The following is a 26,869-nucleotide window of genomic DNA, read 5'->3' as shown; positions in this document are numbered from 1 at the left end:
GGCCTCTGCTTCTCTTGGACTGCCATCCGCCACTGAGGTATTGGGAACGCCTCCGCCGACGGGCAAGAGTGAGTGTGTGGGGGTACTTATACTTTGTATAGGATAACCAGGTGAGGGAGCTTGGGGTGTAGGGGGAACTATACTGTGTTTTCGCTGGATTGTCCTCCATTGTTCAATAGGAGTTTTCCCTCCCCATGTTATCCTCCCACAGTACGCCACCCACAGGGGGACTACTTGACTGTGGCCACACTGCCCTAGCCCCATGGGAAGGGTCTTCACCTATGGGAGAAGGGACACCATAGGTAGATTCGTCATACTATCCTGTCCCGTAAGCACATCCGCAATAGTATGGGTGAATGGTCGGAGTACATACGTAGTGGTAAGTTGGTGCCCATAACTATTCCCAGGACGTGTCGAGAGATTAGAAATAGGCCAATCCTAGAGGACCTATGCATGGAGGAGTAATTTGTATGTTCTCTAATGCCAGTACCCTCCATACATAGCAAAGTTCCAGCCTGTCAGCCTTGTTTAAGATACTACGCAAAGCCTTGGATGGAGGCCTGGGTGCAGTGCCAGTCCTATCGATCTGTGGTTTAAATATAGTATTCATGTCTCCTGCCCATATGACTGGTGTCAGCGGGTGTACTTCCAATATGTCTGCGAGTCGCCATGGTTGAGACCGCACGAAATCAACAAAAGTATTTCAGTATTCACCAGGTAACAGTGCACTATTATAAGTCTCCCTTCTGGGTTGATGCCTGTACTCAGTAGCTTGAATTGAGTAGATTACGGTCAGGAGTCGAGATGGTTGGGTAAAATCTATTCGGCCCCTATGACTTCGCGAAATCCATATTCGTCCCACTCCTGGCACGTGTCTCTTGGAGGAAGAGGAAGTTTACCGTATGTCTGTTAATATAGGCTGCTATTCCCCCTAGCCTTGGACTAGTTACCAAGTCAACGAATATTCCAAATAGTCTTAATGTCAGAAATTTACTGAGAGACAGTATTGAGAACAATACGATCCCGGGTGATGTCTGGGTTATTGCAAGAGAAAAATTAATTGTGCCTTAAGGAAGGTGCAACAGGACTGCCAGAAAAAAAGGTTTATTATAAACGTTCCTACTCCAAACATCCACCCTTCGCTCCCTCGTTCCCTTCCCAATCAGGGTGATGTCGACCCTCCCTACTCTCACACTACGAACCATACAACCAACATCCCCATCAACATGGCAACCTTGTATGAGGTGGGAGAGGGTAACACTACTCTTCTGGCACCACTTCCGCTGCCCGCACCATCCAACAGCTAGCAGGCTAATTGAACATAACCATATATCACATGCCCCTCAAAGTTCCCAGGTCTGGTCTGGAGACAGAGCTTGTTGTTACACTTACAGTCCAAAGCAAGAACATCTCAGGGTAATGCCACGACCTATTGAGGAAAAAAGAAAAACACATTTCAGCTACACAAATCCATGTACCAACTAGGGTAGCAGGGCAGAGTCTCTGGGCCTTTTGGGAGTCCCTCCAAGAAGCGGAATGTTAGCCTCTATAAGGGCTGCAACTTCCCATGGCCTTGTAAAAAAATTCAAAAATGCCTTGCCCCCATTTTGGATCTTTTTTTTTCTTTTAAAACCTTTATTCAATAATATATATTCTTACCCCTTTCTGTTTTAATTATAATATAACTGTCCATTATGTTATATAGACAACCTCTTACCCCGGGCTGAAGTTTCAGAGCAGCTAAATAACACTTACCAATGGAGAATAGGTGTGGAGGGGGAGGTTTGGAGAGGGAGCAGCACTAGGGGGAAGAAGCAACATTAGTCAACAACCGTTTTTTTTACATACCCTTCACATTTCTCCCATGATTTTCCAGGTCAGGAAGAGGTCAAAAGGAAGTCAAACGCATTTTATGAAAACCTTTAACATTCAGAAGAAAAAAGATTTGGGGTTTGTCTGTTTATTTAGGAAACATTTGGAGTTCCACTCTGGTGCTGCCAAGCATGGGGCCTTCTGCGTCGCCTCACTGCTTCGCTCCTTTAACACTCCATCTCTGTACACACACACACACACATAGGTTTGGGTTCTGTTTGTGGAAAACTGCAACAGCAGCATCAGACCCGTGTTGTGTTTTGTTTCCAGTTTTCATCATCCTTGCGTCAAACTGCTGGTGAGCACGGCATTGTCTGAGATTGCTCCTTCACTTCCGACTAGAAATAAGGGTGATCCATTGTCTCTTTGGAGGTTAACCTTAACTGATAGTCATATCCGCAACATTTCCAGGGCTTCCAGGCTTACTAGATGCCTGTTCTCACTGTGTACCAAATTCTCCCAGTGCTTCCTAGAGCGCTGTCTCAAGATGTCATTGAGGTGTGGGTCCAGTTCTGTATGGTATTTCTGCAGGTACCCATACAATTTACCATACCAACAACCTTGGTGATTCAAACCAGCTAATCATAGTTGTCTTGACCGTAGAAGAAGGGTTCCTTGCGGAAGATCATACTGGCCAGCATGCATCCTAGACTCCACATGTCCAGGCTGTAATCATACATCTGGTAGTCCATAAGTAGTACTGGCCCTTTGAAGTACCTGGATGCCACACTGACATTGTACGCTTGGGTTGAGTGGTAAAACTCTGCTAAACCCCAGTCAAACCGCAGCTTCTTCGGTTGATGATCAATAAGAACATTATGTGGTTTGACATCTCTGTGCATGATTCCCATGCAGACAATATAATCTAGGGCTTTCAGCAGCTCAGACATATACAACTGGACATCAAAGGCTGTAGGATCTGGTACTGTTGCTTAAATTCGGTGTTGTTGATGAATTCAAACACTAGGGCTGGAGTATTGGACACATGGCCCTTGACAGTATAAACAAGCTTAATGATATTGGTCCCCACTCGCAAGTTCTCCAGAATCTTCACCTTCCGCTTAATCATTTTCTTCACTGGCTTTTAGAATTATCACAACCACCCAATCATCGTTTGTTTATTTTATTTGCTTATATAGCGCACCGAACCCAAGGGTATCTGGGCACTTTACTTAGGTACATAGTTACTATAATATACAACATACATAGTTATAATAAGGAAATACAATGTAAATACACAGAGAATGTACAGAAATATACAGGTATATACAACTAGTAGGATAAATACAAGAGTTACAGGTTCAAGACATAGATTAGGTAGCAAGATGTGATAGGTCGCGGAGATCTGTAGGTGAGGCATACCTAGACTATTGGAGTGGTCGGAGAGGGAGCCGGGTCAAGGTCAAAATTGTGTGTCGTGGTTCTAATTCGATTGCAGGAATAGCCAGGATTTCACTTTGTTCTGGAAGGGGAGGAACAAAGTTTCGGACCTTAATGTTGGGGGTAGCTTCTTCCAGGTCTTAGCTGCAAGCTAAGGGGGATCAAGCTGCAAAGCTTGATCCCCCTGCTGTGATGAGATTAAATTTCGAGATGTTGAGGCAGTGGGCATAGTTAGATCTCGTAGGTCTGCAAGGTACCTTTCTAGAGAATCTGTTCAAGTATTTCAGGGCTAAGTTGTTGAGGCATTTATGAGTCATCATGAGTGTTCTGAAGGTTATCCTGTCTTCGATGGGGAGCCAGTTGGTATTTCCTCGGGTGTGGGAAATGTGGCTAGAGCGGGGGATATCGAGAGCAGACCGGAGGGCGTTATTTTGCAGGATTTGTAACTTGTGGGTGGTTTTCTGATTAGTGCCCAAATATAGAGCGTTACAGTAATCCAATTTGGTGAAAATATTGTAGAGGGTAGGGGATACACAGGAGCCCTGAGGTACTCCACATGTGATAGGGGAAGGGGAGGCTGACGCAATTGGGCAAAATACCTTCATGGATCTGTCCGCCAGGAAGGAATTGACCCACGCTACCGCTTTATCGGAGAAGGAAGCAGGTGTGGTGCGATGGTTGATTAGGATAGAGTGGTCAACCAAGTTGAACGCAGCAGATATGCCCAATAGTAGGAGTAGAGCCGGCTTTCCATTGTCCCTAGCCTCATCCATTTGGATTTTCAGTCCCAGGAGGGCTGTTCAGTCCCATGTCTTGGTTTGAATCCCGATTGTCTGAGGCCTAGGAGATTGTTGGTCTCAAGGTGCTTTTAAATCTGGATATAAGCGGCCTGGTCTAAAATGTTTAGGAGAAACTGCACAGTGGTGATAGGCCTGAAGTTAGTCGGGATGTAAGGGTCTATATTAGGTTTCTTGATGAGGGGCATCAGCCAGGCATCTGAGATTATTGGGCATGGTGCAAGAGGCAAAGGACGCATTTATAAAGGAAGTGATAAAAGGACGCACATTCTTTTGCTCCTTTTAAGATAGGTGTTGGGCAAATGTCGCCTTGGCACCTGGAAGGTTTGAGGCTTCTAATAATGGCCTCTACCTCTAATGTGGTGACCTGAGTGAATTCAAAGGGTTTGATTTGAGCAGAGGAAGTGACATTTTGGTGTTACAGGTTTTGGCTGTAGTTGATAGGCTGACTTATTTTAGAAAAAATGCATTGAGCAAGGCGTTTTGGATGCTGGAGCACCAAAGGACATCTTTCTTGCAGGAGTCAGGGGGGGTATTATGAGATTCCAATTCTGAGTATGGTGAAGTGCTCCTTGGTATTGGATTTGGCGTTGGAGAATCTAGTGTTATAGTTTGTCCTTTTTGTCTCTTGGATGGCTGATTTGTACGTAGATGAGGCAGTGATAAAGTTTTGCTTATTTTGAGAAGAGTTTTTTTTTTCCAGGATGCCTCAGCGTCTCTTTTGGCTTTGTGAAGGATTCTTAATTCAGAGGTGAACCACTTATTAAGGTGTGCTAGGGGTTTGGCTTTCTTTAATTTCAATGGGGCTAGTTTGTCAAGGGCCTCCAGTAAATTTTGATTGTATAGTTCCACTATTGAGAACGCGTTGGAATCAGGAGGCTTTTGTTGGAGAGTGATAGGTCAAATTAACAGGAGCATGCTTTCTAAGGTGATTAGACGGTTGTTCGTGGTTAGAGCAGGTGGGGCTTGGATAACCTTAGGTGGTATTTGGTTGGAGTCATTGATTTCAAATGAGAGGACTTTGTGTTCGGCCAAGCGCATTGCGCATTCTCGAGAATTTTAGTATTGCAATTGAAGTCTGCTACCCAATCTAGGGTTCTGCCATTGCAATGCGTTGGATCAGAGATCCTTTGAGTGAAGCCTAGTTCTGAGAGGGAGTTTTGGATGGGTAGAGCGTTAGCATCCGAGATATCGTTTTGACCAAGGTTCAGATCCCCTAGGATCAATATTTGTGAGCTAGGTTTTGTATTTCGAGATAGGAGAGCAGTTAGGTCTTCCTCGAAGGATGATAGTTGGCCTGATGGTCTATAGATGGTGCGGATGAGTAGTCTACTTTCAGATGAAAGGGGGAGTTTCATCGAAAGGAGTCCCCGGAAGGGAAGGAGATATTGTTCACTTCTCTGATGGCTAAGGAGTTTTTGGCAATGATAGCTACCCCACAACCCCTCTTAGTAGTTCTATCGGCTCTGATGATGTTGTAGTCGCCTGGGATTGCTAGCATAAGAGCTGAACATGCTGCTGGGTGGAGCCAGGTTTATCTGATCGCTATAAAATCTAGTTTTTTAGAGATGAGATCTGCGATGTCCAAGGCGTGAGCAGTTAGAGATTGTGCATTATTAAGGGCCCCCTTGATGTATGCTACATCTTGCTGTGGGGGTCGTTTGGTAGTAATCAATGTTGGAGTAGGTGATAAAAGTGGTTGAGGAGCCTGAGAAGATTTGGTGGTAATACTAGAGTCTTTAGATGTGGAGGTCCTCTGATGTGGACGTCGAACAAGGTGAGCTCAGGGGTGTGTCGCATGTCAGGCATGGTCAAGCTGTGGCGGAGGGGGTGGGAACCATACATATTGTGGTATAAGGTTCCCAAGTCCTGTTGCGTGGGTGTATGCATGGGAATATAGCTGCCTGTTGATGCTATAGAGGAGAGTGAGTGCCGTGATACTAGGGACCCAAAGTGGAGGAAGCTCCAAATGTCGAGGCAGACACTCCACACGGTCACCATGGGTAATTGAGGGTAAGCTATTGGTGAGGCATTGTTCAGGTAGGTGAGTGGGATGGTAAGGAACACTGCGGGGCTGGAGCAATGTTCAGTCGAGACCAGGAGTGCGGTATGCACAGATTGGAGCAGGCTGGATGTTGGAGCACCAAGTACACAATGTGCAATGCAGCCATCTCTTAGCTCGGTCTGTAGGAGCCGCACATAGTATTAGGTCTGGCGAATGAAGGGTTCAGGCCACATGCGGTACACAGAGGTGAGGGGGGGGATATCTAGGCAAGGAGTGGATGGTTACCAATACCAATGATACTAAAATGTTGTAGATGAACAAGTAACTCTCTTACCTGGCAACGTTCTTTCGATGGGATGGTCCGACGATGTATTCCATATCTATGACAGTAATCACCACAGCTGTGCTGCTTTGGAAAATCTTTCGGCGTCTGACAGACACCCAAAGCAGTACCAACGTAAGGAGATGGGACAAAAATATAGAATATACAAATTTAGAATGTCCAATCAAATCGCAGAGTAAAGGACCGCCTTGCCAAAGGCCAGATCCTGCCCATGGGAAGAATCTAGGGAGTAGTGACGTACAAAAGAATGGACCGAAGCCCAAGTCGCGGATTCACAGATGTTACGAATAGGAACACCCCTCTGCAGAGCAGTAGAGACAGCCATACTCCTAGTCGAATGGGCCCGTAAGCCTACCGGAAGGACCTTACCCGCCAAGCGGTAACATTCAGAAATTGCCAAGATAATCCATCTAGACAAAGTCTGCTTAGTCACAGCTTGTCCCAAACGCCTTCCGGCGTAACCAATAAAGAGCTGATCGTCCACTCTGACCCGGGACATGTGTGAAATGTAGAAACTTAAAGCTTTCCTAGGATCTAGCCTATGGAGCCTCTCCTCTTCCTTACCAGGATGTGGAGCAGGATAAAATGCCGGAAGAATAACCTTCTGGCTTAAATGAAATTCCGACACCACCTTCGGAAGAAAGGAAGGACGAACTCGAAGGACAACCCTGTCCTTATGAAACACAGTGAAGGGTGGCTTAACAGACAGTGCCTGTAACTCACTCACTCTGCAAGCAGAAGTGACAGCAACTAAAAATACAGTTTTAAGGGTTAACAGTCTCAAAGGACAAGAATGTAAAGGCTCAAATGGAGCACCCATTCGGAACTTTAGAACAAGGTTCAAATCCCAACCGGGCACCTGGAAAGGTGACGCAGGGAACACATTAGTGAGCCCTTTCAGAAACTGAGAAATTAAAAGGAATTTTAAAATAAGAACACACCTCAGACGAGCGCTTAAATATGGATAGCGCCGCCAGGTAAACTTTAACGGTACCCACTTGCAAGCCCATGTGGGTTAAAGAAAGCAAAAACGACAAAACCACAGGAATGTCGCATGAAAAAGGATCCACTTTCTTGACCCTGCACCAGTCGCAGAACTTTCTCCAATGGCAAGGGTACAGGGACTTTGTTGCCGGCCGTCTGGCCGAAAGCAACACCTCCATCACGCCTTCAGGGAGGTCCCAATCCTTATACCTCAACCTTTCAGAAGCCAAGCGTGAAGGTTGAGGGATCTGACCTCTGGATGGAGAACCTGACCCACCTCCCATGAGAGCAGATCGTCTCAGTAGGGAAGACGACGTGGAGGGCAGATGGACAAGTCGAAAAGGTCCGGGTACCAAGTCCTCCGGGCAGATGCTGGAGCAATGAGGATCATCCGGGAACCGAACCTCCGTAACCTCCGCAACACTTGCGGGATGACGGGGACTGGAGGAAACGCGTACAGCAGTGGAAAGGACCACTCCACTACGAATGCGTTTCCCAAGGCTCCTCTTGGAGAAATTCCAGCGAGCAGAACCTTTCGCACTTCCGGTTGACACTGGAGGCAAAGAGATCCACTTGAGGGGTCCCTCAAAGGGCCAAAATCTCCAGGAGAATCTCCTGAGCCAACTTCCACTCGTGAGGGATCGCACTATGCCTGCTCAGAGCGTCCGCCGTCTCGTTTTCGTCTCCGGCTAGATGAACTGCCAAGATCGAAATTTCCTGCTGGATGGCCCAGAACCAGAGCTGCATCGCCTCCCTGCACAGAGGAAGTGACCCTGCCCCCCCCCTTTTTGTTGAGGTAGTGCATGACCACTGTGTTGTCCGTCAGAATCAGGACATTCTTTCCTCGCACAGTCGGCAGAAAAGCCTCCAGAGCAAGCCTGACGGCCCTCAGCTCCAACAGATTGATATGGAGTCTGGGCTCCGACAGAGACCAACGACCGCTGACTGTCAGCTCGTTGGCATGAGCTCCCCATCCCGTGAGGGACGCGTCCGTCACAATCGTCACCTCCGGCCAGGGTAGCCAAAACGGAGCCCTCCCCCCCCCCTCATCAGATTGCCTTTGACGGCCCACCACAGAAGGTCCTGGGCGACCGAGGGCGGCACCTGAACGGGGTCCGACATCCTGCAGGAGGACTGTGCCCACTGGAGCTTGAGAGCCCATTGCAAAGATCTCATCTGCAACCTGGCCTCTGGCACCAGAAGAATGCAGGATGCCATGAGGCCGAGCAACCTCAAAAACTCCAACGCTGGGAGACTCTGGGCATGCTGAAACTTGTGCACCATCTGCTGAATGAGGTGAGCCCTCACCTGTGGAGGAAAACACTGCCCCAGGGACGTGTTGAGCACTGCTCCGATGTACTGGAGCCGCTGTGTTGGCGTCAAGTGGGACTTGTGTAAGTTGAGGGAGAAGCCCAGCTTGTGTAGGGAGTGGCAGGTGACGGACAGATGATCCAGGACTTGCTCGGGAGGGAGCGCCCTGATCAACCAATCGTCCAGGTAGGGGTACACATGAATCCCCCCTTTCCTGAGGTACGCTGCCACCACCACCATGAGCTTGGTGAAAACCCTCGGGCGGAGGTCAATCCGAACGGCAGGACCCAAAAATGAAAGTGCGAGCCGACAAACGCGAACCTCAGGTACTTCTTGTGCTTGGGATGGATCGGCACATGAAAATAAGCGTCCTTGAGGTCGAGAGACACCAACCAGTGATGAAGTTGAAGGGCCTGGAGGACTTGAGAAAGAGTAACCATCTTGAACTTGTCCTTCCTGAGGAGCTTGTTCAAACCGCGCAAGTTCATGATGGGTCTCAATCCCCCGTCTTTCTTCGAAATCAAAAAATAAGGGGAATACCATCCCCTTGCTCCTCTCCGCTACAGGCACCAGTTCTATGGCGCCTTTCTCCAGCAGGGATTGAATTTCCTGCGCAAGGAGCAGATCTGGACTCTTCAAAGAGATTCCCTGGTGGATTGTCGTGAGGCCGCTGCCAGAAAGGAAGACAGTAGCCATGGGCTATGATCTCCAGAACCCACACATCTGAAGTAATGGCACGCCATTCTACAAGATGCTGCGCCAGCCTTCCCCCAACCGGAGACGCATGGGCCTCATGACTGAGCTGAAGCGGCTGCGGCAGTGCCTGAGGGCAAATGGGCAAATGCTTGCGCGGCCTTGGCACCTCGATTACCTTGTTTTCCACCTCTGGCACTCCTATGGTTGCCCCTTTGACTTGCAGCTCCTCTCGATTTACTAAAGGACGAGTAATATCGGAAGGAACCTCCCCTCCATTGCTGTCCCCTAAAACAAAAAGGCGGAGGTTGGCGAACTGCAGTGCCCAATGACTTTGCTGCAGCTTTGGAGATCTGCAACCTCTCAAGACTCTCGTCAGCCTTGCTGCCAAAAAGATGTTCACCATCAAAGGGCATGTTAAGGAGCCGGGCTTGCACATCAGGAGCAAAACCCGACTTCTGCAACCACGCAAACCTGCGTATTACGGTGCTCGCTGCCATGGACCGGCTGACGCAATCAACAATGTCCAGACCCGACTGAACGGAATCACACATGGCATCCTTGCCATCCTGCACAATAGCAAGGAAAGCACCCCATTCCTTCCCTTTGGGAATATGATTAGCCTCTAAGGAAGGAACAAGTTACTTACCTGTAACTGTTGTCCAGCATGGGTCTGGCATGGATTCACATGCGAACCCTCCCGCCTACCCCTCTGCGGCTGGGCTGGGAATCCTCGGTAAAGAAAAATCAGTATCAGTTTTGTTTCTGATCTGTCTTTCGTAGCAGCAACCAATCACTGGTCTCTGCGTCATACTGACCACAGCCAATGACTGCCATCTCCCTAAGCCCCGCCTCTGGCAGCCATCTTAAGATTTGGTAGCACGTGAAGTGGCAGTATGACCAAGTGAAGAGCTGCAGAGGGGTAGGCAGGAGGGTTTGCATGTGAATCCATGCCAGACCTATGCTGGAGAACAACAGTTACAGGTAAGTAACTTGCTCCTTCTCCAGCATGGGGTCTGGCATGGATTCACATGCTCATGAATAAAAGAATACATAGCAGTACACACAGACAACCACGGGAGGTGGCAAAGGCTCAACATTAAGCATTACATCCAAAACTCAACATTAAGCAATTCTTACCTCCTCACCAGGCTCACCTTAGGCGAACAGGTTGCGCAGCACTGCTTGGCCGACCCTGGACTCCTCCCTGGAATCCCGATCGACGCAGTAGAATTTCGTGAAGGTGTGCGTCGACCTCCACGTAGCAGCCCTGCAGATGTCCAGCAAGGGCACACCAGATAGAAACGCTGTGGTAGCTGCGATCGCTCTGGTGGAATGGGCTCTCGGACGGCCAGGCAGCGGTCGGTTTGCCAACCGATGACAGTACATGATACAGCCGGAGAGCCATCTGGAAATGGAAGCCTTCGAGAGAGCCTTCCCCTGATTGACAGGTCCAAAGTTCACAAAAAGTTGTGACGTCTTCCGAAAACTCTTTGTGCGGTCCACGTAGAACTTCAGCGCTCTAGCCACATCCAGCGAGTGCAAAGTCCTTTCAGCCGGCGACGAAGGCGACGGGAAGAAAACAGGCAACACCAAGGGTTCGTTGAGGTGGAAGTCCGACGGCACCTTGGGCATGAAGGAGGGGTGCGTCCTGAGCACTACCCTCGTGTCGTGAAAAGTTAAGTACGGGGGCTTGCAGGAAAGGGCCTGGATCTCTCCCACCCGTCGTGCGGAGGTGATGGCCACAAGAAACGCTGTTTTCCACGACAAGAACTTCAACGGAGCTGAGTGCAGAGGCTCGAACGGAGGTCCCATGAGCTTGGTCAGCACCACGTTGAGCTCCCACGCCGGGGCCGGGGCCTTCACCGGCGGGAACGATCTGAACAGTCCCTTCATGAATTCTTTCACCAGACGATGAGACCACAAAGACGTCCGTCCCATGGTTCTGGTGTATCGGGAGATCGCAGCAAGATGAATCTTGATGGAAGCGTGCGCCAGCCTAGCCTTGGCCAGCGTCAGTAGGTACGGCAGTACTTGAGGAGCCGTAATCCGTAGAGGGTTAATCTTCTGTGCATGGCACCAGACAGAGAACCTCTTCCAATTGTGTCCGTAGCATTTAAGAGTTGAGGACGCCCTGGCCTTTGCAAGAACCTCTCTGCAGTCGGCCGGTATGTCGTAACCTCCAAACTCTAACGCTGCAGGAGCCAGGCCTGCAAGTTCAGCGACTTTGGGTCGTGATGGAGGATGGCGCCTCCTTCCCTGGAGAGAAGATCCGCGTCCACTGGCAGCTTCATTGACGGGGACGCTGACAAGTCCAGAAGGTCCAGGAACCATATCTACCTCAGCCACGCAGGTGCGACGAGGATCATCCAGCACCATGACCTCTTGAGCTGGTTGATGAGCCGGATCAGCAGCGGCAATGGAGGGAACGCATATAGGAACAGGCCCTCCCAGGGGAACGAGAAAGCATCGCCCATGCTCCTCGGCTGGGGAAACCTGCTGGCGAACCTCCGGCACTTGGAGTTCGTCACTGTCGCGAACAGATCGATCTGGGCTGTGCCCCACTGTCGGAAGAGGCGGTCAACTGATCCTGTCGTAGATCCCACTCGTGGCACGAGCGCAGCTCCCTGCTGAGCGAGTCGGCGATGGTGTTTATCCCTGCCAGATGAAACGGCACCAGAAACATCCCTTGGGCGACGGCCCAATGCCACAGATCCTGAGCCTCCTTGGACAGGGCTGGGGATCTGGTACCGCCCTGCTTCCTGATGTAGAACATGGTGGTGGTGTTGTCGGTGAAGATCCTCACCACCTTGCCCTTGAGGGACGGAAGAAAGGACCTGAGGGCCCAAAACACTGCACGGAGTTCCAGGACGTTGATATGGAGGGACTTCTCCGTCGGCAGCCAAAGGCCCCTCGCGTGCAGATTTTCGGTGTGCGCTCCCCACCCTTCCAGGGAGGCATCCGTGGTCATTGTCTTCTGGTGGCCCGGGGTCTGGAAGTCCATGCCCGCCGTCAAATGTGTGCGGGTGACCCACCACCGGATCCCTCGTCGGAAGCTCTCGTCGAGTGTGATCCTGTCCTCGAAGCTGCCCATCGTCTGGATCCAGCGAGCGTCCAGGAACTCCTGTAACGGGCGCATCCGAAGCCTGCACAGGCGGATGAGATAAATGCAAGAAGACATCATTCCGAGGAGGGACTTGATGGACCTCACCCTGGCCGCGTCCACAACCAGCATCCGCTGCACCTTGCCCAAGATGGCCCTTGTCCTTTCCTCCGATGGAGAGGCCAGAAGCGCCACTGTGTCGAGCTTCGCTCCCAGAAACAGTGCGTCTTGAGCGGGCACCAGGTGGGACTTGGCGTAGTTTATGGAGAATCCCAGGTCCGTGAGTAGTTGGACGCTCCTCGCCGAGCTCCTTTGTCTTTGCTCGGATGAGCCAGTCGTCCAGGTAGGGGTAGACGTAGATCCCCTCCAGGCACAGACGCGCCGCCACCGGTGCGAGGCACTTGGTGAACACCCTGGGTGCCGACCTCAATCTGAAGGGAAGGGCTCTGAACTGGTAGTGACGCCTTTGGACCACGAATCTGAGAAACTTTCAGTGTCCCTTTAGGATGGGGATATGGAAGTAGGCATCCTCCAAATCCAACGACTACAGGAAAACGCCCTCCTCCAGTTGACCCAAGACGTGCTGGAGGGTGACCATCCGGAACTTCTGTGCCTTGATGAATTTGTTCAGTCGTCGTAGGTCCAGGATGGGACGCCATCCTCCCGTCTTATTCTTCACGAGGAATCATCTTGAGTAAACACCGGAGCCCCGAAGCCTCTTTGGGACGAGCTCGATGGTGCCTTTCTTGAGCATCGCCTTTACCTCCAAGAGAAGTTGAGGGACGTGATGTTCCTTCCTGGCCACGGGGGGGGGACGCGCGGGCACTTCATTAGAAACTCGAGCGCTTGACCCTGGGCCAGGGCGTCCAGCACCCAACGGTCGGTGGAAATGGACTCCCACACGCTGACGAAGCTCACCAGCCGGCCTCCCACCGGGGTGCTTCGGTGGGGGCCCGACCCCACGGCCGGTTCAGTCCTGCTTCGACGAGGCTTTGCCGCCTTGTCCTCCTTGGCGACGACGGCGGGGTCCGCCCGACTTGCCTCGTCTCCTGTAGGCTTCTTGTGACGACGAAAGGGCCACTTGACGATAGGTAGAAAATCTGCCGCCGGAACCTTTGGATGCACCCTGCTTGCCTCCGTCGCTCCGAAAGGGCGGCCGTCGTTGCTGGAGAACACCAAGAGCCTGGGCCGTCTCAGTGTCCGTCTTGATAGCTTGTAGGGAATCGTCCACTGTTTTCCCAAACAGGATGCTCCCGTCGAACGGCATGTCCAAGACTCAGAGGCTGACCGGCCCCCGCAGGGGGCGCTAGAGGGACAGCCTACATAGCGGGCTGTCCCCTCTGGCCACCCCCTTCCGGTTGCTGGGCATGCCTCTCCTCTTCCTCCCACCTCAGCGAGGCGGAAGAGGTGTTCCCGGGGACCTGGCTTCCGGTCAGATCTCCCCGGGGACACTTATAAGGGCGGGAGCGGCAGGCCATCAGTCTTTTGCCCTGCAGCTCCCGCCTAGTGTTAATCAATAGCCTCGGTTTCCAAGGGGAGTGGTAAGTATGGGGGGGGGGCAGGGGTCTGCTCGCTGGCATCCTCGTCAGCTTGAGCGGACCCGACTCGTGCAAGGGAACTACCCCGGATATGTTGGCTTGTTCTATGCTTTCCCGTGAGGGCCAGCTACGGAAAGCAATGGGCAGGGGTAATGCATTGGAGTAATGGTTGAGCTTCTGTCTACAGTACAAGAGGCTGTGGGTTCAAGGGAGCTATCAGAGTATAATTAAGTTTGTTTGAATGTTCCAATATGACTGCCCTTTATTCTTTCGTCAATAATATGGTTAACGGGGGCCTTTTTGGTGAACAATGTGACGGCAACCGGCTCTCGTAGGCAATGGTCGTTTATGTATAAAACTCTGGCATGACCGCCGTGCCACGCACTTGTTTTTGTTTTATAATGCAATGCTCGTTTGCAAGTTTCTTGTAGCCGTTTATGGGCTCATTCTGGCGGGTGAGGTTGTTGTGGCCTGAGAGCTAAAACGCTGGAATTTTACCTCTAGCCAAGCTGGTCAAGTGGCACAGCGAATAGAGCACTCGCATCTACAGTCAGGCAGAACCTGCTAGCGCAGGTTCGAATCCCGGCTGGGCCAAAGAAAGAAAAAAAAAAAAAATATAAGCCTTTTATTTTCCGAGGTCGATAAAGAAAGATGCATTGTGGGCGAATCCCCCGAGCGCGAACACCGTTTATATTTATGGAGTACGTATTAATGGCCGCCGCGCCATGCGTTTGTTTTGTTTTACGATACAATGTTCATTTAAAGCGTCTTGCAGCCGCGTAGGGCCTCTATCTTGCGATAAAGTGGTTGTGGCCCGAGAGCTAAGGCGCGGGAAGTTTGGCTCGAGCCAAGCCGGTCAGGTGGCACAGCGAATAGCGCGCAGTCAGGCAGAGCCTCGCGGTGGGGTCAAAAAATAAGCTTTTATCTTGCAAGGTCGATGAAGAAAAATGCATTGTTGGCGGGATTCCCCGAGCGCGAAAAACATGTATGTTTACGGGGTTTGTCATCATGGCCGCCGCGCCATGCGTTGGTTTATTCCCCCGGGCGTGGACAACGTTTATGTATATGGGGTGTGTCGGCATGGCCACCGCGCCATGCGTTTGTTTGGTTTATGAGGCAAGGTTCGCTAAAGTGGCTTACAGCCTTGGGGTGTGTCGTCATGGCCGCCGCGCCATGCGTTGGTTTGTTTATTCCCCCGAGCGCGGACACCGTCTATGTATATGGGGTGTGTCGTCATGGCCGCCGCGCCATGCGTTGGTTTGTTTATTCCCCCGAGCGCGGACACCGTCTATGTATATGGGGTGTGTCGTCATGGCCGCCGCGCCATGCGTTTGTTTTGTTTATGAGGCAATGTTCGCTTGAAGTGGCTACAGCAGTGTAGGGGCTCGATCTTGCAGGGGAGGTTATTGTGGCACGAGAGCGAAGGCGCTGGAATTTGGCTCTAGTTGAGCTGGTCAAGTGGTACAGCAAGTAGAGCGCTTGCAGGGACATTCATATGGAGCCTGCTACCGCTGGTTCGGATCCCGGCGGGGTCGATTTATGCCTTTCGTCTTCCCGAGGTCAATAAATGAGCACTGCATACCGTGGGTATTAATAAGCAGCGCTCTGTACATGGGGGTTTGTAGCCTTTACAAGCGCCAATTGTCTCGCCTGTCTAGTAAACAGGAGATCCTGAGTTCGGTTCTCAGCAGTCCCCGCTTCTTTATTAGCAAAGCCGCCAGTGGCTCAAGCGGTAAGGGCTTGGGCTTGTAATGCCGGGAGACCTGTGTTCTAATCCAATGTCTGGAACCTAAGGGGCATGTTAAAAAGCTCATATTTTTCATATTGTGTTCTAATCCAATGTCCGGAACCTAAGGGGCATGTTAAAAAGCTCATATTTTTCATATTGTACGATAGCAAACCTGTTTTGTTTTTTTTAATCTTTTGCGAGATTTTAATATTCTGGCACGCATATATCTTAAAATGTTTAAGAGGCTGCCGCGCCACGTGCAAGGAAATGCTGGTTGTTGGTTGTAGTTGGTCATACGATAGTTGTGGCCGACGCGCCACTTTTAATAAAATGCGGGTTGTAGTTTATATAACATACGATAGTTGGGGCCGCCGTGCCACTGGTAATTATTGCAGTGCAAACCCGTCTGTTTTCGTTGTAGGCCGTGGAGCTTATTTGAATGTTTAGGTGCGTACATATTTCAAACTGTTGGCGCTGCCTCCGCGCCACGTGTCATGGGATGCTGGGTGTGTGTTGAATCTACGATCGTTCGTTAATGATTGCTGTACAGCCGCGGTGCAAACCTGTCCCTTTAGGGGTGGTAGGATGTGGTGCAATTTTCAATGTTTTGGCACCACGGGGCCGCCGTGCCACGTGCAATGAAATGGGGGTTATGGTTTATCTGACATTTTATCTTTTCTTGGCTGCCGCGCCACTTGTAACGCTCGCCGTGGGACATGTCGGTGGGTTTGCATGCGTTTATTATTCCGCGCCATTGTGAGATAAAGAGTTTTTAAAGTGGATTCATTTATTTGGCGTATGTTATTGGTCCATCTGTCGAGTGATGAAAACAGGGTGGGTGCGTTAACTGGGATTACACGATGATGCAAGCCAGAAGGGAAGCTCAGTGGGTGCAGCGCTTGCTGAGGCGACCTGTAGGTTCTCTACAGGTCGCAGATTTGAAACCCGAGCAAGTCCGAGGCTGCCTTTCACCCTTACGAGGTGGATGAATAAGGACCACCTTCGGTTGGGGGATGTATAAACGAGGCCTCACGCCTCGCGTTTAGCACATGTTTGGTTATGTGTGGCTTTATATCAGTGTGCCTTATATTTCAGCCACTTTCCTTGTCTGGCCGCGATTGCGGAATGTTAACTAGTGTGTGGCGCTGCATTGCTATGTATGCCCACTACCCTCTTTCAACAATGGGACAAGCACCGTGCATCGGTATATTTCAACCACGCCGTAAGGGTGAATGGTTGGTTTTATGCCCTCATGCTGCATCGGTCAGAGACACTGGGTTCAAATAAAAAACCGTCATTGCATGGACTATTTTGTGTTACTGCTTTGGAGTGCCATGCAAAGGTGTCTTAGCCGCTCATTACAGGCACATTGTCCCGAGCACCGCAGAAGGGAGTGCAATGTCAGGTCCGGAGTTAACAAACTTTAGGCATCCCACAGGTAATTTCCCTAGGTCGCATGTTTTCCTGTGTTAGGAAGGGATGGTAGATTGGGGGGACGATAGGAGTGGTGCTCCATGGGTTCTTTTCCTGTACATATGACCTATGTTTATGACCAGGTAGCTGTGTATCATTCAGAGCTCTGGTTTTTTCAAATAAAATGGAAGTTGAATTAGGAAATGTGAAGTTGGGACAGACGGATCTCGTGGTGTTAGAAGTATGCACGATGACAGGCAACGGGCATCGTTACATCCCAAGCATGTTAGACTGGTGTCCTAAGTGTGGCTTTACTTGGGCAATGTCTCATATTTCAGCGCAATTTCCTTGTCGGGTCGTGAGTACGCTGTATTGCTAACTATGCCCCCCCGCCACCCAGACAATGTAATGGAATGCCTTCTGTCAGGCATAAGTTTACCATGTTGCCCCGTGGTTCCCTGCTCTCCGGGTAAGGCTGCATCGATCGGTGGGGCTCTAACTGCCATTAATGTGGGGTGGATACTGGAAAGGTTTGCTGCATGGGCATAGGTGGGGCAAGTTAGCTTATATTTCCTTCCTTCGTTTTTACTTTCCTTCGTTTTACTTTCGGCCGTAGCCTCAGCTTTCAAAAGAGATAGAAGTGGAATTTATAATGTAAGGTGGAACGAATGGATCTCAGAGCTGCCGCCATAAAGCATAAGTATAAGGTCAAAGATTAGGAACCTTTTGTGGGATAATACGGTTTCAGGCTTCAAGGCTGAAAGACAATGGATCCCGGCAGGGACAAACTCATCCTTTTTATCCTTCCGAGGTCGATAAATGAGCACCAAACACTGGGCAATAATAAGCAGCGCTCAGATACCGGAGGGTTTGTAGCGCTGTATAAATGCTAAATTAATATATTTTGAGGGTTGCAGCCACAATGGTTAATGGTGCGGCACAGATTTTCGGGACCATTTGGTGCAGCACCGAGGTTCACAACCTTGTGCGGCAGTCACTGTTGATTTGTTTTTGTGCATGTTCATGAAGCGATTGTTTTGTTAGGAGAAAAGGGACCAGTCAGCAGCCTGTCGCCTAGGACACCATTTTTAGGTTCAGCGTCCTCTTGGTCTTTGTAAATTCAATGGGTTTAAGATTTCACTTTGGCTGGCGGCCAAGCTGCCAGGTATTATGGCTGAACAATGTAGTTCAGGCAGGCTGGTCGCCTTACTGGTCGGCTGGTGGGATTAAACAAAGATGGTGTTAGGGGCTCATAAAGGGAGTTGCAAGAAGGGCAGAACAAAAAACAATGGTCCTAGAGATGTTCCCCATTGTAGTCGCATTGTCGCATTGTTGTTGTGGCCTAGGATTCTGGCCAACAAAAGGGTTCGTTTTTGGTCCGACAACAATGCGGTAGTCCAAGCCATTAACTTACAGTCTGCTTCTTGCCCAGCAATGTTGAGCTTGCTCAGAAAACTAGTGGAAGTATGTTTATATCATAACATTGAATTTAGGGCTCGACATGTGCCGGGCACTGCAAATGTTGCTGCTGACGCTCTTTCTCGCTTTCAGTGGTCCAAGTTCCGGAATGCCCACCCGGAGGGCAAGCTTGAGGGAGCACAGTTCAAAAAGGAATGGTGGCAGTTGGTGGTGTGGACAGGGCACTCGCAGAGTTGAGTGAGCGCTCACTCACGCCCGGATTAAGATGCAGATACCAGCAAGGTTATGGTAAGTTCAAGAGCGTGATTTCTTATCTACAGTGCGAAAAACAGACCGCGGAGGAACAGGTACGCACTTCAGTGGTTTGGGCGCACTCAGAAGGATTGTCAAAGAGTTGGGCGGCGTCGCACCTGGCGGCGGTTGCCTTCCACTCCAAGTTGGAGGGGAGGGGTGATCCCACAAAGGGGTTTTTGGTGCGCTCGGCATTGAAAGGCTGAGCCCGTTCGGAGCCAAGGTCTGAGGACGTGCGCAAACCAATTGACTTTGGGTTATTGGTGAGGTTGTTGGCCATATTACCTAGCATATGCTTCGGCGAATACGAAACGGCTCTATTCAGGTTGGCGTTCGCATGGGCCTTTTTTGGGGCCTTTAGGATTAGTGAGCTAGTTTCTGCATCCAAGAAAGACACATCTGGGAGGGCCATTGCTTTGGGTGATGTATCCCTGTTCCACAAAGACTCAGGTGAAGGGGTCAGTATATGGTTGAGGAAAAGCAAGACGGATCAGCAGGGAAAAGGTTTTCACATATGCCTACATGGGGCCCCCCTGGCGGATTGCTGCCCTGTGCACCCTTTTAAGCGGTTTCTACAAATAAGAGCTACAAGCGCTGGCCCCCCGCTAATCCACGCCAACACTTCCCCCCTCTCTGTATTTCAATTTCGCATGGTGCTGACAATGGCCTTGAAGCTCTTGGGAATTCAAGGGGAGGGGTGGCCTACCCATAGTTTCAGGATAGGCGCAGCTACCACTGCCTTTCAGCAGGGCATGTCTCCACGGGCAATCATGAAGGTGGGGAGGTGGGAGTCGGGCCGTTATCGATTGTATGTCCGCCTCCAGCATAATGCATCCCCTGAAGAATACTAGATACAGAGGGCACTCAAGGTCGGGGCGGGGTATTGTGTGTTGGATCCGGGCAGATCAAAGGATTTATGGTATGGTATGGTATGGTATGTTTTTTCCCCTTAGATGATGCAGTATGGCTGATGGGCCACTCATTTGTGACACACGCTGAAAAAAGGGCCAGGCAATGGACGATCGGCCACAACCTGGGTTTCAAGGCTACCGAAAGTGTGTGGCTGGGCACTCCGGGCATGAGGTGGCATTCCTTGCTGCCGGCAATTCACTGGCGACTCCAGTGGCGGCGGGCACCAAGGTGGTTAGTTATTCATTTGGGGGGCAAAGATCTGGCCAAGTTGGGTCGCGGACGCTTGCTCGCACAAATACAGGTTACTTTGCGTATAATGGCGCACGAGTTGCCAGGCACAGAAATATTCTGGTCAGAAGTCGTGCAAAGGCAAGTATGGAGAGACGCCATTTCTGTAGCCGGCATGGAGAAGTCCAGAAAGCGCCTCAACACAAGTGTTGCGAAATTCACCAAGGAAGAGGGCTGGGGTACGTGGGGCACTGCTGTTTGAACTCCTTGCCTTCACATTTTTAAGCGGATGGGGTCCACCTATCTGATAAAGGCAACGATGTTTTCCTAACGGCTTTATTGGGCGAGCTAAAGAGGGCAGGTTGCAGATGAATTCAATGGTGAGTAAGGCAAGCTGTAATTGTCTAGTAAAATTGAAAGAGAAGCAAGGTCCTAGGGTTTGGGGGCATTGATGGCAGCGTCAGCCACCATCAAAGCATGGCGGAGTATTGTGGCGGTCCTAGCCAATGAGGGACTTCACGCTGCAGCTGCAGCGGCTCGGGATTGGCCGGGCTCGAGCCGATCCCTCGACGGGCACTGACTCCCTTACTTAGGCCTTTTGGCCAACAATCTCCTGGTCAGTGCCCCTGAGTGTCCTGCTGGTAGTACCAGTGTAGCTGGAATAACCAGCAGTTTTTGTCAGTTTGGCCAGTGGCTAAAGAGGTGACATGGTTCACTCGTATCTGACTGTTTGGCCAGTGGCTAAAGAGGTGACATGGTTCACCCGTATCTGACTGTTTTTTGTGATGTGGCTGGGACCGTCCCAAGTTGTCTTGCTCCAAATAAACTGTGACCTTGTGTTTTCCAAAGAACTTTAAAAAAGTTGTCTCTGTATTCATTTCAATGTACTATTATTCTGACCTAAGGAGGTGGGGGTGTCCAATGGGGATCTCCCCGCTATGGTCTGCACGTCCTGATGGAAGTCAGTTGCCTTGAGCCATCCACGCAGACTAAGGCACACGCCGTTGCCCAACTGGCGAAATCCAGTGTCAGCGATGTCCGTCGCTATCGTGATGGCGTGGTCCGACGCCACTTCTCCTTCCTGCAAGATCTCTAGGGCCTCCGCCCTCTTGTCTGGTAAGAAGTCCAGCAGGGGGGCGATCTTGTACCACAACTCCCTGTCGTAGCGGGCTACGATAGCCAAGGCGTTGGCAGCCTTAATAGTCGTCGCTGCCGATGAGATGACTCTGCGTCCCATTGTGTCCAATTTCTTTCCCTCACCGACCGGCGGGGAGGTTGACGTAGAGGCCGAGGCCCCTCCCGCTTTCTTCGTGGCCGCCGTGGAGACGACCGAGTCCAGGGTCGGCTGTGCCCGAAGGCACAAGGGGGCCGCGTCCGGGACCCGGTACTACTTCTCGTACCGATCCCTTCTCGCAGGCGTTGTGGATGGGTTCTTGAGGAGGGCGAGACCCTCATCCCAGATATCGTCCAGTAGAGGTACAGCGAGGACCGTCTTCCTCTTGGTCTCGCGCCGTTGATAAAGGAAACCTTCCTTCTTCTCTTCCGGGCAGAGCTGGAAAAGCTTGGATGCCCTGGCGATCATGGCATGAAACGATCCAATCTCGTCGGGCGGGGAGGCCCGGGGAGAAGGTGACGACGGGAGATCCTCATCGTAAACCTCGTCGTCTGTGCCCGTCGCGGCCGTGTCAGTCCCCGTATCATCCCCACGGGTCGTGGACGGGGAGGAGGGCTGAGCAGGGCGCGATGGTTGAAAAGGAGGTGGAGGATGAATCCTCCTTCTCTTAGGCGGAGGGCTCCCAGAAGGGCCTGGCTCCGGGTCCCCCGTCGGGAGAGGTTCCTCCGTTGGTGGTAACGGGAATCTCGTCCTTATCTCCGAGCATAAGGACTGTATAGCCAACAAAATGGCCGCCGAGTTGTCTTGCGGCACTGGTTGAGGGGAGTCTGACGGGCGGTCAGGAGCCCCGTCGGCACCCTCTACTTTCTCGTCGTCTCCTACGTCGGGGTCCGTCCCAACGGGCTGGTCTTCTTCCACGCCAACGCTGTGGCTTAAGTCTTCGATCAGCTCCTCCTCAGAGGTTGAGGCCGAATCCACGACGACCTCCTGCCCCCCCTTTTTCTTCTCCGTCGGAGGTTTCACGGGGGTCCTGTCGATGGGCATGAAAGAGGACTCCCTCCGCGGTGGCAGGGAGACTCTGGGCCCCGAGGTCGCCACCACTGGTGTAGCCTCCACAGGCTGAGCCAGGGCCGCCGCGACTGTCTCGATAGAGGCCTTGGCCGGGTGGATCAAGGCTTTCACCACCTTAGGTGCGCTCACCGCCTTCTCCTTGGGGGGAGGGAGACCGCCTCGCTCCCCCTCCGATGGGGCCTTCGAGCTCAACCGGGGTCTCTCCAGGAGCTTCGCCGGGTACTCGGCCTTCCTCTTACCCGAGCCAGAGCGTTGGCTCGTGGTTGATGGCGCCGGGGAGGATGCGCCCTGCCTGGCGCCCGTAGAGCCCGACCGTTTGGCGCTCCAGGTGCCAGCGGACTCGTGGTGCTTGGCCTTCTGTTGGACCCCCGTCGCCAGGGTGCCCTCAAAGATCTTAGAAGACCGCTCGGACTTCTTCTTCTTCTCGCCTGACGGGCTCTTCCCTTCCAGCCAGTTGGCGAGACGCAGATGGCGGTCCTTCATGGTCCGCTCAGACATATTGCCGCAAAACGCACAGTCCTTCTCCACGTGCGTCTTGTCCTCATGCAGGCAGTAGAGGCAAAGTGAGTGTTCGTCCTCCTTAAAGACATTCTGAAGCTGGCATCCAGGGCAGACCCTGAACAGCTTTCCGGGCGTCGAGCTTCCCTTCTCCTGGGTGTTAGGGAGAATTCTCTGTTTAGGCTGAATTTCCCTACCTAGTGAGTCCCCCAGCAGCTTTGCTGGATTTCTGGGGTTTCTTTTTTTCTCCTGCCAAGAGTGAGACTCTTTTACCCTCACTCTTGGACATGTTGAAGTGTGTTTTCTTGGTTAAACCTTGTGTTGAATGGGCTATGGGGTCTTTTACTCCATAGGGCCTCATGTATTTTTGTGATGTGGGTTACACAGCACCCTCTGTGCCGTGACCCAGGGGTGTCCTAGGGACTCCCCAACATAGACTCCATACCCTGGGACTGACTACTGTCTCCCAGGGCATGTAAAGTCACCAAAGACTTTGCTAGTCTTGAATCCTGAACAGAACCAGTACAAACCATCATATCGTGGACGTACTGGCTGGGGCAATTCGATTGCCCCAGGGTCTGTTAGTCGAGGGGGCACGTCTCCGTCCCCCCTGATCGAGTTTTGGCTGGTGGCAGTGGAAACTACTTTTTATATTCGACCGCGAATATTTCCCTATGGGATTTCCCATTGTTTTAGGCTAACACATTTAATTATTTATTTACGGTAGCCTTAAACATACCGCCGGTTTATATATTTATTATTATAACTCCGGTTGGGACTTTTTGCCAAAACTTGATTCTAAAATAGCGTTGGCGTTCGCCTCTGTAACTCTGACCCAAAGTGGAGCCCTTTGTTCCACTTTTGGCGGGCTTCTCCACAGAAGCCCTCCAAAGTGGTGCCACTCTGTCTGGGGTACTTAGGAGGGGTGGAGGGGGGTTTAGGCACCCTGGACTGAGTTACCTTGGTAACTCAAGTCGCACTCCGTCCTGATTGGCCCAAGTGGTGAGCCGGCCGGCTCACCACTTAGCATGTTTGAGTGACAGCTAGGCTGGGTGAATGGGGGTTTGCTGCATAAAAGCAGGGCTTTGGGGACTGGAACTTTAGAAGTCGCCACAGGACCAAGAATCCGACGAGGGAAGAGCTGAGCCGACCTGCTTCGACGACACCACCCGGTGGAGCCCTGCTGAACCGTCTCACCACTTTTCCCGACGACCGAGGAGAACTCTTAACGGAGTGGCTCCTTCCCTTGACTGGTGGGGACAACCAGTTTTCACCTTCTTTCCGCTTCTGGAGGTATCTCGTGGCCGCCTTGCCAGTGCCAAGCACCCCGGCAACCGGAACCCCACCACTTTTACCCCAACCACGAAAGTCGGTACAACCCTTTAACCGGAGGACTCCGCGGCTGGTTTCTTCCCGGGCAGTGCAACGACCCTCTTCTTCTGCTCTTCAGCGAGAACTTCTTCTCCCCTGACCGACGTCGAGCCTTGCTGCCACTGCCTGGAACAACTGCCACCGCTGGAGGATCCTTTCCACTTAAGGTACCGTGTTCCGCCTGGCTTCCCTTGCCACCGACTGTACGGGGTAGATTTAGCCCCCGGCTTTCGAACCTGGGAGTGCCTGGAACACCCTGGCTAAACTTTCTAAGCCACTCTAAACTCTTTCTAACTCTTTGCAAGACTTTGAATCCCTAATAACAGTGTGATCTTGGGCACATTTTCGCTCCGGCTACTCTAAGAGTGGGCCCTGCCTAGTGACTTTTGCTCACCTGTGACTTTGTGCTTCTTTGAGCCTATTGCAAGTGTTCTGGACCTTAGAGTGGTGTGTTAACCCATTTCTGTTTCTTTTCCCTTTCTTGAACCTACTAGAGTGTCATCTAACGTTAAGCGCTCACCTCTGTTTTAATTATGTGGTGTTAACCTAGAGTTGTCTAGATAGGAGTAAGGGTTGAAACTGCTTTCATTATAACTGTGTTTGAAGTGTTTTTACTATATTTTGCTAGAGTGATTTCAACTTATGTGTGTTTAATAAATAAATAACTCTATACTTTTGAAACCAAGCTCTGGTCAGTGTTTGCTTGTGCTATTGTACTTGAGTACCTATTGTGTATACTTTACATACTGCCTAACTCTTCTTGAGGGAAGTCTGACTGCTCAGCCACAGCTACCAGGTAAATCTGGGTGGTGCAGACTGCTACCAAGTGGGTTTACTGCTATACCTGTAGTCTTAAATCTTTTGCAGTGGTCCCCAAGGGAACTGCACAGGTTTCTGCCTAACACTGGGCCATGATCGAGATCGGCCTGAGAAACTTCTGGAGTCCTCCAAAAGCGTGGCTCGATGAAATCTTCACCCTTGAGGGGCGTAGAAGAATCCGACACGGGTCCCCGTTGATCGGATAAAGAAACGGTGGAGCTTGAGGCTCTTTTGACCGAAAGAGAAAATTTTCCAAAGAAAAAGCGCAAAAAAAGCACTAAAGCTCGAGAGCAATAGCACGAGGATCCCAACACTTGAACGTGCGGTAAAAATCTGAAGATGGCTGCCAGAGGCAGGGCTTCGGGAGATGGCAGTCATTGGCTGTGGTCAGCATGACGCAGAGATCAGTGATTGGTTACTACTACGAAAGACAGATCAGAAACGAAACTGATACTGATTTTTCTTTACCGAGGATTCCCAGCCTGACGACGGGGAATATATTAATGAGCATGTGAATCCATGCCAGACCCCATGCTGGAGAAATACAGTTCCACAGAGTGTGCGTGAAACGAGACAAGGCACAAACGGAGTTGGCAGCCTGAAGCGCCATATCCCCAGAAGAACATACCTTCTTCGCCCAGTCGTCAAAACGTTTGTCGTCCCTATCAGGAGGGATGGTAGGGTACGACTCCTGCTTTGCTGGGGCCTTAGCTGCATGCAGCACCAAACTCTCCGGAGTAGGGTGCGTGGTCAAGTAGCAGGGGTCGCCACTGGCTGGGCTATATTTCTTCAGCAAGGAATTGCTCACTGCCAGGAGACTCTGCGGACAAGTCCAAGCCGCAGCCACCCTTCTCTGCAAGGCCATATGGAATGGCAGCACCAGGTCAGTTGGAGGACCTTGGTCCAGGATATCAGTCAGGTCATCCTGCTGAAAATCCCCCGGGTTGGGCAGACCACCCCAGATAATCAGTGACCCTCGACATGAGGCGCCGGTATGAGGATTCGGCATGCGTGTCAGGCTCTGGCCTACCAAACTCCACCTCCGGAGAGGTGTCTAGACCACTGGCGTCATGCAGCAACTGACGCAGGTCCTCAAGTTGACTATGACCAGAAACAATGTCATCAGGAACCACTGCAGGAACCTCACCATCCTCAGACCCCCTCATCCACCTCAGAAATATAATCCAGAGGCTGGAAGGAGGGTACAGAAAAAGGCATAAAGACATGTTTAACCTTGGCCAGTGCCTTCCTGGGGAGTGCCATGGGGCACCTCCGACAAAGCCACCTCGAAAGGTGTCGATGGAATCGGTGTTGACGTCGAGCACGGCGCCGACAGCTTTGACGGCGTCGACACAGGCCTCGCGGGCGGAGCCCCGAGCGTGTCTCTCGACAGCCTGGGCGCTGATGGCGTCGATGACTTCCTCGGAGGCAGGGCCTCGAGAGAGAGTCCGTCGACGACCTCGGCACCACCGGCGTCAATGTCTTCCTCGAAGACTTCACAGGTTCTCGCGGTCTCGAGGGCATCGAGGACTGGGACCTGGAACGGGCATGTCTAGAGCGACCATCCTAGTCCGACCGGGAACTCAAAGGCACCCAGTGGTCGCGACGACTGCTCGAGCCCGAAGGGGGACGAGCGGCATCTCTAGCACGGCCACGACCGGCGTCCTCAGACGGCGCGGACGGACCAGAGCCCTGCGATTGAAAAATTGACAACATCTCCCTTCGGGAGGAATCCCATTCCTCAGGAGTGGAATGCTTGTTGGGACAAGCAACCCGCCGACGGGCGCAGTCCTCAGAAGACGACTGGGAAGGTGACCTGTGACGGTGCTTCCTGGAGTGCCTCAAAGAGGCAGAGGAATGGCGGGACCGACTCCCAGACCGAGAACCCCCGGACTCATGAAGACGATGCGGAGAGTCGCCCCTCGAATTGTCAGTCGAAAGTCCAGAGGAACGCGACTTCCGGGGTTTGGCCACCTTA

General features: G+C 51.5%; 1 protein-coding gene and 1 pseudogene across 1 annotated transcript in view; both read right to left on the bottom strand.

Annotated features, from left to right (window-relative positions):
- MASTL (microtubule associated serine/threonine kinase like) overlaps positions 1–26,869 on the bottom strand; it is a 1,019,298-nt gene that overhangs the window by 398,695 nt on the left and 593,734 nt on the right. The gene's annotated exons all lie outside the window — the stretch shown is intronic.
- Positions 2,160–26,869, bottom strand: part of LOC138570339 (casein kinase II subunit alpha' pseudogene) — a 39,863-nt pseudogene continuing 15,153 nt past the window's right edge.

The sequence above is a fragment of the Ambystoma mexicanum genome, chromosome 2q (genome assembly GCF_040938575.1).
Source record: "Ambystoma mexicanum isolate Mex_15411 chromosome 2q, UKY_AmexF1_1, whole genome shotgun sequence".
Lineage (NCBI taxonomy): Eukaryota > Metazoa > Chordata > Amphibia > Caudata > Ambystomatidae > Ambystoma > Ambystoma mexicanum.
Note: the sequence above shows the minus strand (reverse complement) of the source record. Positions and strands in the feature narration are given on the sequence as shown.